Here is a 13,840-nt window from a genome sequence, read left to right as displayed (position 1 = left end):
GGAGAAATCGGTGTTTACCGAGTTCACTCGGCGACTGAAGGATTTCACGAAATTCTCTGTATTAACCGAGCTCAGTCGGTTAACACAAGAATTATTTTCTGTGCAGTATTTACCGAGTTAAGTCAGCCAGCGAAGGATTTCTCGAAGGTTAAGTAATTAAAGTTAATTACTTTATGAAGCCGACTTATAGCACAATTATTTATAATTGTAACTTGTATTTGAGCCGACTTAATAATCTGAAAGGTATATATGAAGGATCAAGTTGCGAATTCAAGGATGGATGTATGAATGTGAACAAGCTAGCAGATATAATTGAATATCTAATATGCGAATTATAAGAAAGGTCAGAGCAAATTTTTGAAGGACCAGTGATGCAGAGTTGCATTTGATCAGAGAAGATCCAGAGGAATAGAATAGAGATCTGTATCAACAAAGATAAGTTGTATTTATTTCAGATCACTCATTGTTACTTTCTAACAATTGTAACAGTGTTTTCAAATCTCTTAACAGAGTGGGTTTAACAGCCTTTTGTAAAATCCTCTAACAAGGTGGCAATTCAGTTGAATTGATCTAAAGACCTCTAGCAAGGCCACTCCTAGCAGGGTGATTAAATCCTCTAACAAGGTCGCACCTAACAGTGTGTTTTGTAACCTTTAACAAGGTTGGCTCCTAACAGGGCTCACTTCAGAAGAGTGAAAAACAGTAACTAGTTACATTGGTGGTTTTTCCCATATTGGGTTTCCACGTTAAATCTGGTGTCTCTTGTCTCTTGTTTCTTGTGTTTTCAGTTTGATTATATGAGTATCAGCAATAAGTATTTCCTTTGACATCTTAAGGGACTTGTGGGAAAAGTTTTTGTAGTAACTGATTCACCCCTCCCCTCTCAGTTACTCCATTCTCATTTCCAACACCATCTTGAAAGTTACACACATCAGATTGTTGTGCAAAACTACCAGAAACTGATACTCTGGGAGAATTACCATATCTCACAACCTAGAATGAATTAGTACTTTCATCCTTAACTAAAGATATTAATCTAGGCCCTATTCAATCCCTAAAGTGGAAAAACTCTCATTAATTAAGGATAATTAGTTATATGCTCTACAACAGGCACCCAAAAACCAGAAAAAACATAGTTCCAGCAACAAGGTTCAAACAGTTCAAACTTCAACTCAATCCATCCAATCTCTATGAAATCATGAGAAAGGTTCTCCAGCTATTCTCCAACACATCCATAACCATGAAAACATAGCTCCACCAAAATCCAAACTCAATGCTCCTGCATCAGTGATGGCACTCCCTAGTATGTAGCCTGAGTCTCCTTTATAGATTTTTTTCAGACCTCTGATGGTGTACTTATTGTTGGATGTATTTAATGTGATTATTAACTTTCATTAATGGTGATTTCTGGTTCATAGATGATGTAATTTTGACATGTGGTTCTTGACTGGAGGTGGACATCTTTTTTTGACTTTATTGTATGATTTTGGTGATTTGATCTATTCTTGGTTTATGTATGATGCTTTGCATGCAATATTGGTATTGGATTGAGTGTTCCTTTTATTTGGAAGTATCTTATCTTCTTGAGTAGTATGTGTTACCCTTGAGGTAGATGTGGCTATTAATATTCCTTTATTAGGAATTATTTGTGATTGATTAGTTGTTTATGGATCATTTATTATCTTCCCTACATGGTGGGAGTGGAAGCCTGATTATGTGGGTCTCCCTCACATTGCTAGCTACTGGATATTTAATGATGCAATTGTACATTTATCATTCTTATCTCAAAGATTTCTATTCAATTGATGTATATATATGTTATCATATATTTTGATGTGTTAGACTTATTCTCACTTACCTTGTGACATGTGTATAAGATGTTAACTATTGGACATACCTTCATTGTATTAGTTGTACTTATGCATTTTCTTATGAGATTATATATTCATTATTTCTTTATGATCATGATACATTATACTTGTGATTTAAATTGATTAATACAAACTTCTTAAGTAGCTCAATGTGAAGTAACCCTTGAGGAATTGAAACTGTATTTGTAATTACTTATGTGTATTTGATGCGTATATTCATATTGCTTCAGAATTAATCAAATCTTGATGTTATTTAAGTTTTCAAAAGTATAGTTTGATAAACATTGTATCATAATAGGTTTATTTCTCTTGGGTTCCCAAGTGAGGTGATACATTACAATTACAATACTATTACATGAGAGCCTTTATAACAAGCTTAGAAACTAAAACATTACAATGCATTGCTAAAAAATAGTCGTCCACCTTGCTGACTGACACATGACTTAATCATCCTCACACACAACATGAATCTTCTTCACAACAACCCTTCTGCCATATATTTCTTATTTCCACCAAGGTTTCCAAAACCACCTTTCTAAATTGCTTTTGATAGTTTCCACTTGTTAGGATTAAACCAAAAATAGAAATAACAATTGCATGCAAATATAAAAACTATCAAAAAAAATAATAGATCACACATAAGAGATTACAAGATAACAAGATTTAACATGGTTCACCCAAACCTTGGGCTACATCCACCAAACAACATGTTCAATATTATTACGATCCAATGATTACAACCTGATTACAATTCGTAATCCCTTACAACTCAATACCGTCACAAGAAGCAATTTTGGCATCACACCTTATGAAAAATCCCTAACCTAAGCTCTTTTTATACAACAATTTTTATCGCTTTAGGGTTATAATTAATAATTACATGTCAACTTGAAATCTCAATAAAATAGGGCCCAATTTTTTTCGAGGCAAATCCCTAAAGAATTATGAAGTATGTACAATAATTCTTTGATTAGTCACCACAAACTAAAATCTCCCACTTGGGGACTGATCAGATTCCACACTTAGACAACAATCTCCCACTTGGAGACTAATCTTGTAGCAATACCTCTACCACATGGGGGTCCCATTGGATCAAACCACCTTGGACTCTTTTGTTTTTTTTTCCTTATTTAGTCTAGAAGACCAACTAAAATTGAAGAGGAATTCAACTTCTCCCTTGTCATTACCTTTGTAAACATATCCGCTAGATTATCATCTGAATGTATCTTGTCCATCTTTAATTGTCGATCATCCAAAGTTGATCGAATGAAATGGTGCTGCAATTGAATGTGTTTTATCTTTGAATGCAAAGCTAAATTCTTTGCAAGATGAATGAAAGTTTGACTATCTTTAAACAAATAATTATCCTTCTAAGGGTGTCCCAATTCTTCTATAAAGAACTAAAGCCATATCACCTCTTTGACTGCCTCTGTAGCAACAACATACTTTGCCTCCGTAGTCGATAAAGCATTAAGCTTCTGTAACCTAGAAACTCAACTCATGGTTGCCCCACCAATAGTAAATACATAACCTATAGTACTCTGCCTAGTATCAATAGCCCCTGCCAAATCTGAGTCAACATATCTGTTGTCACAGAGGTTTGCACCATTGTCCAAAGTTTTTGCCTAAGGACAACCTTGTGAAACATGGAAACAACCTCCAAGCTATGGGACTTGAATTGTGAGGTTGAGTCTCTAGAGAAGGTTGATTTCCTTTACTATCAGGATGCACCTAACTACTCTTGGAGAGAAAAAGGGAGAAGAAATGCATGAAAAGAGAATCTACCTATTCTAACCTAAAGGGGTGATGCACCAAAATAGAGTGTTCAACCAATCCCTGCCCATATATGCACTATTGAACCATCATGACACTAAAGGATATACAAGTTCAGACTTGTTTTAACCTAGCAACCACATGTAGATTAGAAAATCTAGATGAATGACACAAGGAAGAGAAGATTCACTTATACATTATTCATAGGCAAAAAGATATACAATCATGCAGATTATAGATCTCTACAAAACACCAATGAGATGTAAATAGTTCTTGCACTTTCACATTAATGGCTGAAAGAGATAAAGTAGAATGTCGTACAATTTAGAGGCAAAGGGAATTCACAGTGAAATTGTAGAGTAATATCAGAGAAATGAAAGAAAAGTCGACCTTTTAAAAAATTTACAAAAATTGCCTTTATAGCTCAGGCATAACTGAGATGTACTCTTGCTGAAGTTACTCCATAACCACTACCATTAAGCCCTTCAGAGAATAATCATGGAGATCTGAAGAAAATCTGATCTAAGTATAGATCTAGGTGATATGATATCTGATCTTGTTGGAATAGAGCCCTGAGAAGACATAAATGACACCATTAAATAGTTCTGAATAGGTAGATGGATTGGATCAGAGATGGTGGAGTGTTTCTGGCATTCATTGAGTTCAGTGCTCATTTGAGGATGGTTGGCATTGATCACAAGGATCAGATCTTGCAACAAAACTCAATTTCCCCTATTTCTAGCTCATGAATCAGCATGATCAACAGGTCAACCTAAATCTGGCACTAGGATGAGCCACGTATGACCAAAGATCTTCTTTTATTTTTCCACTTTGGTAGTCTCCACACAGTTGACAATACCTTCTTTACTAACTGTGCCACCTCCTCAAACCCTGACTGTGACATAACTACTATCCGTCAGCCCTAATTGTGCTACCTCCATTGTTAATACCTTGGCTAGGCCTACAAGGACACATGTCCTTTAGGTGCTTCCTGACATTACTTAAAGTCCTTGCATCTTCATATTGCGGGGAAGCACCAATTGTTGATCTCTAAAAGATCAATGATTGGTGAAAGATCCTCCATATACTACACCTGTACACAAAAACTTGGGCCCACAAAAGACTTCAACATCCACTTGGCAACGAACTGGCATCGCTTTGCAACATGTGAAACCAACCTGGCCCCACGAGGACACATAATGATAAGGCACTTGCTTGCATTCCTTAATCTCCTTGCAACTCCTTATTGTGGGCATGCACCAGCCATTGATCAGATCACATCGGATGGTGGAAGGTGGAACTAGGAACATGAGAGGTTATGGGATAGGGGTCACCAGGGTGCATGCGCACATTCCTTAATCTTCTTGCATCTTTTTATTGTGGGCATGCACCAGCTGGGAGATCTGATGGTGCTTGTAAATCACACTTCTGGATGTCACATGGACACGTGTTGCCAGGGCGCTTGCTCGCATTGTCAAAAAGTTTGATGAAGCTCAAAAAGTGAGAAAGTGGGCACCAATAGAATCGCCAACTCACCAGCCACCTTATCCATGCTGCGGCCTACAAGAGAACATGGACCCACCTGCTATGCATCGCTAAGGGGCTTCCCCACAATGTTTAAAGATCGCTTGTTTTCATAATGCGAGAAAGCGCTCACCGTAGATCGCCAGAGATCTAACGGCACGAAAATTTGCAGGCTAGTAGAAGGAAATAACATAAGGTTTTATCATTTTATTTTTTTTGATATTTCCAGGCCATTTAAATAATACTAAAATATGGAAGATGACTTTTGGGAGGGCTACGTTTAAATTGAAATTTTGGCAGGAGGTAAAAAATGACAACATTTTTGGTGACTCAGAAGGGACACAAGCCAGCTATGAATAAGATCAGTGGCTTGAAACATTCATTGGGCTATAGAGTCAAAAAAATGTGGATTAGTGTATCGCGAAACCCTAACCCTACCTTTGCAGTCACAAAACATCGAAACTCTATGTCTACAACTCTGCAACCTCAGCAAAACACACGTGCTTGTGCACTTCTTGAAAAATTGGAAAACAATGGAAAGGAAACTACTCTAATATGTAAAGAAAGCTTCTAGCCCTGTCAGAACCATGATTTGAGATAGATCCCATTGACTGGGATAGGCAAAATTTCACCACCAGGCCTGCTTAATTGAAAAGCATTGGCCTACTTGCAACTAACAATCAAGTAGGGACCACTCCACAATGCATCAAATTTTGAGTGCCTCCCTAGATTTTCCCTATTTGTGTCCCATTTCAAGACTAAATCACCCTCCTTGAAGGTTTTGACCCTAGCCTTTTTATCAAAGTTCCTTTTTACTTGCTGTTGATGTGTCTCTAGGGCCTGCATGGCCTGACCTCTTTTCTCTTCTAGCTCCATTAGCTCTGCCATTCTTATTGTCATGGCATCATCTTCAATTAACTCTAGTTGATGAGCTAGCTCTAGGGATGGAAATTCTAATGAAATTGGAAGCCTTGCCTCTCTGCCATATACCAACATAAATGGTGAATTCCCTATTGACCTCCTAGGCATTATTCTGACATCCCACAATGCAGTTCTCAAGTTTTGATGCCAACACCTTTGGTTATCCTCTATAGTTCTTTTCACAATCCTAATCAAGTTTTTGTTGGAGGACTCAGCCAAACCATTGCCCTACAGATGGTAGTTTGAGGAGGTGCTTAAGTAGATATTATGGTCAACTGCCCATGCACAAATTTGAACTCCTACAAAAGATCTTGCATTATTTGAAATAATGGTTGAAGGGGCACATAACCTAGTCACAATTCCATCAGGGAACTCAACAACTGAAGATTCTGTGGCATCCTTCAATGCAACCACCTCTATCCATATGGTGAAGTAATCTATAGTAGCTAAAATCCATTTGTGACTAGAACTAGAAGGATGATTGATAGGGCCTATGCAATCCAATCCCCATTGAGCAAAAGGCTGGTCCACCTGTATGAGATGAAGAGGAAGAGCTGCAAGCTTTTTCTTACCATAAAAGAAAGCACATTTTTCACATTTCTTCACATACCTATGACAATCATGGAATAGGGATGGCCAGTATTAACCAACTCTCATGATCTTCATTGCAGTTGTCCTTGCTGAGAAGTGACCACCATTAGGGCCATCATGAAGTTCTTTGATCATTCTTTCAGCCTGGTTCTTGCTAATGCACCTTAATAGGGCTCCATTCAAATCTTTTTTGAAAAGGATACCATCAACTATGACATAAGGAATTGACTGTAATCTATACTGTCTCCTTTTAGTTCTATCTAATCCTGGAGGATATCCATTTCCTAATAAGAAATTCATCATATCATCCATCTAGCTCCTTGGGTCATCATCTCTCTCTTCTTGTTACTCTGTTAGTATCATGGAAATTTCCTCATCAAATTCCTTAGATGATATCATTTATTTACACCACCCTTTCCCTCTTATTAGCTTGGTGATCTAGATGTCAACATCATATTCCATTACTTTAGTAATCTAGCCATCTCTTTTCTCATTAATATCTTTTCTTAAAAGGAAATCCTTCACACTGGCAATGGGGTACTAACAAATGAACTCTATTATGAGACATGAGGTGTCTACATTTCTTTAAAGCTCTGATGACTACAAGGGTTTGCTTCTCTACATAGCTGTATTTGCCTTCATACTCTTTAAGCCTTTCACTAAAGAAGGCTATGGGCTGCTCTTCATCTTTGTCATTTGTTTGAGTCAAGAAAATAGAAATACTGGACTCACCACCTAGGGTATAAAGGATGAAATCCTTTTTAAAGGTTGGATTTATGAGAGTAGGGGCTGAGGCTATGGTTACCTTGATCTCTTCAAAACTTTCCTTCCCTTTGTTGGTCCATGCAAAAACCATACTTTTCCTAAGCATAGCTGTAAGGGGTTTTATGATTGTAGCAAGATTAGGGATGAATCTTCTTACAAAATTTATCCTACCAAGGAAACTTTGCAGACCCTTCTTATGTTTAGGAACAGGGAGAGAAAGTATTTCTTTTTTTCTTTCTAGATTAATGGTTAAACCATCCTTAGATACAATGTGTCCTAATAATTTTCCTTGATTGGTGGCAAAGACACACTTGCTCAGGTTAAGGGATATCCCAAACTCTCTACACCTTGAGAACACTTGACTTAAATGATCAAAATGATCTTCTACATTCTTTGAATACACTGTGATATCATCAAAGTAAACCAATACAAACTTTTTGATCATTCTTTTAAAGGCCATCTCCATTGCCTTTTGAAATGTAGCACCTGCATTGGTTAGCCTGAATGGCATCTTACAATAAGCATAGGTACCCCATTTGGTGGTAAATGTAATCTTGTACCTATTAGACTCCTTGACCAGTACTTGATTGTAGCCAGAAAATCCATCAAGAAATGAAAACCTCTTTGAACTGCTGACCTTGGACAAAATCTGCTCCATGAAAGGGAGGGGATGGTGATCTCTAAGGGAAGCTCAGTTAAGGTCCCTAAAGTCCACACACAATCTAATTTCTCCATTCTTCTTCCTAACAGGGACAAGGTTTTTTACCCATGATGAGTGCTTGATGGGGAAAATTATATTGGCCTTAATCAATTTGGATAGCTCTTTTTTCATTAAGGGTTCAATTTTGGGATTCATTGGCATTTGTCTTTGTCTTACTGGTTTGACATTATCAATTAAATATATGGTATGTTGAAACAACCTTGGGTCAAAACCTTTTAAATCATCATATATCCAGGCAAATGTATCATTAAATTCTTGACATAGATGAATAAAAATTTTCTGTTTAGTCTCAGAACATACCTTCCCCATGTTTAAGGATTTTCCATCAGCAATCATGACTGGAGTGTGATCATCTTGGTTAGCAACTAAGTTCATGACTCTACCTCTTGCTTGGTCATCAGGATTGAAAACACTTTCTAAGGTAATGAGGCCCTTAGGCAATCTGTTGGAACTTAGGTTAATAATTTGATCACCATACTGATCCTGCAGTTTTGACTAGTTTTTGTCTAAAAATTTTGCTTCATTCTGCAAGACACTTACAATTTGTTCATCAGATTCAAACACTTTCCAATGGATGTTGTTGTCAGGGATGGCAGGCCTTACTACCATCCTAATTTGTTGCTTCTTCTTCTCCTCAAGATTCCCTGGCACATCATGAGATGCACCTATTGCTGCAAGTCTATCAACATGTCTATTTTCTTTTCTAGGGATGCTTTGAATATTAAATGCATTGAAACCTTCAAGAAAATCCCATACCCTATGTTTATAAGACTTGAGCAAACCGTTCTTGGTGATATTCTGATTTCTCACTTGATTAACCACCAACTTACTATCTCCATATACGCTTAAGGCTTTAATTCCTCTTTTTTGAGCAAGTAGGAGACCCTAAATCAAGGATTCATACTTAGCCACATTATTTGTGCAACTGAACTGCAGCCTAAAGGGGAAGTAGTACCTTACTTGTGCAAGAGAAATCAACATCACACCAGCCCCTGATCCATTCTTATTTCTTGAGCCATAAAAGTACATACTTCATATACCACTCATATCTTCTTTAGTCTCCATAAGATTGGGAACTAGAGCATCTTTCTCTAATATACAATATGTACTAAGGCCTAATTCAAGGGTTTCTAACATAGGATCAAATTGATATGCATTATCCCATTTGTCTAAGAGAAAGTCAGCTATCTTTGCTAGGGAAGTAGTAGGCTAATTCACTATGTCATTCTCATCCACTTCTAGGATAGTGCAATTCATGTTGATGAGATTAGAGGTGTAGGGTTCGGTATGATGGAGGAATAGAGGCTCTACTCTGATCGAGGCTTTGGCCCCATATCTTGTCCTAAAAAACATATATGACCAATTAGAAGATATGTAACTACCTATTTGGGTAATGAAATCTCTTGATAGACAGATAGAAAAATGTGGCTTGACTTCAACAATGGATATATCTTGAGTTACAGTACAACTAGGGCATGCATGTAGGGCCATTTCCACATTCCTAAGGATCCCTATAGTCTTGATAGTAATACCATCCAATTGTAATACATCCCTAACAATGGGCTCATATTTCATTTCCAAAGCATCAGCAACACACCTAGGCATCACTGAACTACTAACCCCTGAATCAATCATGCAATTGTGGACTAGTTTATCCCCTATAATTAGAGAAACATAAAATGGAGGGGGTTTAACCTTTTTATTTTTTTCCTCCTCCCTTGATGGGGTTTAACACTTACTAGATGTTCCTCTTAGATATCTGAGAATCCATTTTACTACATTCCAATGCTCAATTATTGGATGACTCATATACCTGCTAATGAGTTCCACTGCATGTGTAATATCTAGCCTTGTACATACCATAGCATACATCAAACTTCCTACAGATGAAGCATAAGGTACCTTAGAAATATTATCCTCCTCTTCTTGTGTCTTGGGACACATCTCCTTAGTCAACTTCAAATGACTAGGTAAATGTGTGCTGATAGCTTTAGCATTATCCATAAAGAAATGTTGCAACACCTTCACAATATAATCAGCCTGAGATAATGTCAATTTCTCATTCTTCATATCTCTAAAAATCTTCATACCAAGAATTTATTTTTCTGCCCCCAAATCCTTCATAGAAAATGCATTTTCTAACGGGCATTCTAGCCCCTTAACATGATCCATGTTAGACCTAACTACAAGCATATCATCAACATATAAACATAAAATAATGTAGCTATCATCATCCAACCTCTTAAAGTAAACACAATGATCTAAATGACACCTACTATATCTATTCTCATGCATAATATTGTCAAATTTTAAATACCATTGCTGAGGTGCTTGGTTCAAGCCATATAAATTTTTCTTCAATCTGCACACTAAGTTCTCCTTACCTTTGACCTCAAATCCCTGTTAGTGAGCCATATATATCTCTTCATCCAAATCACCATGAAGGAAGGCTATTTTAACATCAAGTTGCTCCAAATGCAAATCTTCAGTAGCCACAATACTTAAAACAATGTGAATAGAAGTCATCTTAACAATCGGAGAGAATATCTCATCAATATTAATTCCTTTCTTTTCTATGCAAATCCTTTTATAACTAACCTAGATTTAAATATTTTCTTACCTCCATCCTCTTCTTTCAACTTGTAAACCTATTTATTTTGTAAATCCCTTTTACCTACAAACAACTTGCATAAATCTCAAGTCTTATTTTTTAGCAAAGAGTCCATTTCATCTTTTATTGCAAACTCCCACCGAATCTTAGTATCCACCTGTAAAACTTCATCATAACATTTAGGTTCACTAGCATCTTTTAGTAAAATAGATTACAAAGAAGGAGAACATTTTTCTGGAGATCTACTTAGCCTTGTTGACCATCTAACATTCATTGGGGTGTGTAGTATTTGTTGTTACAGTTGTTGCACATCATGAGGAATTATTGGAACATATTTTGGAGTATCATCCATCACTACATAATCACCTTTTTTTTTCTCATGTTGTTGGAACATCTCTTTGTACAATACTTTCTCATTGAATATGACATCCTTGCTTACAATTTTGCAATTTTTAAAATCCCAAAGCCTATAACCAAATTCATCAACGCGATATCCAAAAAATACACATTTCTTTGACTTAGCTTTTAGCTTGGTTCTATTTTCAAAATCTATATGAGCAAATGCTTCACAACTGAAGGTTTTGAGAAAAGAATAACTCGCCTTCTTACTAGTCCATGCTTCCTCTAGAAAACCACAACCCAAAGGAGTAGAGGGATCTCTATTAAAAAAATATACAAAAATATTGATAACCTTCACTCACATGTTTAAGGGCAACCCAACATGTAACCTCATGCTCCTTGCATGCTCCATTATTGTCCTATTCATGAGTTCAACCACTATATTTTCATGTGGAGTTCTTCAAATATATATTTTTTTCTCTACGAACACCATTAGTGGAGCAATAATCTTCAAATTCATGACTAAAATACTCACCACCATTATCAAACCTGAGACATTTGGGTGAACCCACAATATTGGGTACCACTTTTGGGGGACAAAGGAAATCGCGAAATGATGAAAAATTTCCATATTGAATTTTAAGTATGTTCACCTGAACGTGCTAACCATGTTCGCACGAACATAAAAAAATTATATGTTCACACAAACATATTGAGTTTAAATAAGGTAAGTTCATGCGAACATACCTTATTAATATGTTCACACAAACATATTTTAACGACGATTTTGTGATTAAAATTTCATTTTTTCGTTTCAGATCTTGATAAATTTTCTTTTTTTGTATGTTCGCATGAACATAGATTATTTTACATGTTTGCGTAAACACGTTAACTTAAATTTTTGATCGTCGGTTATTTTGCTCATATAATATGTCCGCACGAACATAGTGTTCATGCGAACATGTCAATTTATAAATTTTTGGTACTGTTTTCTAAAAAAAATGAAATTCACTCTTTGGACACCAAAAATTGAGATTGAATGATCTCCTACTGTAAATAGAAAATGCCAATTTGTGCTACTCGGAGCAAGCTTTCCAATGACTATAATTATAATACATATTATATTCATTAAGACTTTCAACTATGAGTTTAACTCATTATAGGTTCATTAACGATTAGACATCAAATGACTTCAACACTTCGAGAAAATTTGTAAATTAGGTCAATTTTTTTTGAAAAATATCGAGAAATAGATTTCTGAGATAGATTTCTATTTAAAAAAAAAGATTTATGATAAATTGAGTTCAAGTTATCTGTGTCAAAACAAATGTATGTCTGAATTACGATTGATGTCACTTCAAAACTTCATAAATTATACAATATTCAACCAAATTGAATCAAACCAAATAAATCCTCTGGGTATTGATGTTATAAATCCAACACTAAAAGAATTATCTCATTATCATTTTTAAAAAAAAAGTTATGCATGTCAAACAGACTCACTCTTTAAAAATATTGATTTTTCATATGTACCACTCTTCAAAGGAGAAGAAACAATTGACTTGAATAATTTTTTTTTTAAAATTAAAAAGTATGGTTACAAAGTGGGAACATAGTACTAGAAATCACTAGTTTACATCATCTTAAAGTTATTCATAGTTTTAGAGATATAGTCACTCGAATGTGAGGTTTGTTTCAAAAATATTGATTTTAGTGTCAAAATTGGTCAAAAAGTGGAATCCATTATTGTGGGATGCCCCATTTTAATTTTCTACTAGTCTTATTTTCAACCAAGCATTTTCATTTCTTAAAAGTTTGAAATACATCAGATTTCTATGTAAGGAAATAAACCCATACTTTTCTAACTGCATTATTAATAAATGTAACATAATAATGAGAGCCACCAAAGGAAGATACCTGATCCGGTCCCCATACATCTGTATGCATAAGCTCTAACCTCTCACTTTTCTTTTCCTTCTCACTCTTCACAAAACTCACTCTCTCTTTTTTTTTTTCATACACACAACTTTCAAAAAATTCCATATAAACACATTTCAAACCTAGTAAAACTTACTTTGAATGAAGTACTTTCATACCTTTCTCACCCATGTGCCCAAGTCTGTTGTGCCACAACACTGCATCAAAATCTACATTAACTATTTGTTCTCCCTGCTCAACTGTAACAACTTTTCCTGAACATTCATTTTTCTCTGAAACAATCAAACTAGAAGGAACAATATGACTTGTACAAAGAAATAAGGTGCCCACTTTCACATGTTTTGCTACTACAAGGGTACCTTTTGAAACCTTCCTATTTTTATCATTAAAAGTAACTATACAACCCTCATCACCAAGTTTTCCTGCTAAAATTAAATTCCTACTTAGCCTTGGAACATGTCTTACCTCATGTAGTAGCCAATGATTCCCATTCTGCAACTTAATCTTAACTTTTCCCTTTCCAACAATTTGACAGGGTTCATTATCCCCCAAATAAACAAGCCCAAAATCCCCTTGGACATAATCAATAAAATAACTTCTATGACATGTAGCATGAAATGAAGCACTAGAATCTAAAACCCATGAATCATTAATACTTTCTAAAGATAGAAGCAAAGCATCCTCTTCGGATTTGTTACTTACCGCATTCCCCTCTTTGTTCCCTTCTGGTTTATCTCCTTCATTGTTCTTTCATGTCCAACAATCTTTTTTCTTATGCCCTGTTTT

Source organism: Cupressus sempervirens, chromosome 11, assembly GCF_028749045.1.
Source record: "Cupressus sempervirens isolate cs-2001-9-10 chromosome 11, ASM2874904v1, whole genome shotgun sequence".
NCBI lineage: Eukaryota > Viridiplantae > Streptophyta > Pinopsida > Cupressales > Cupressaceae > Cupressus > Cupressus sempervirens.
This window is presented reverse-complemented; position numbering follows the sequence as displayed.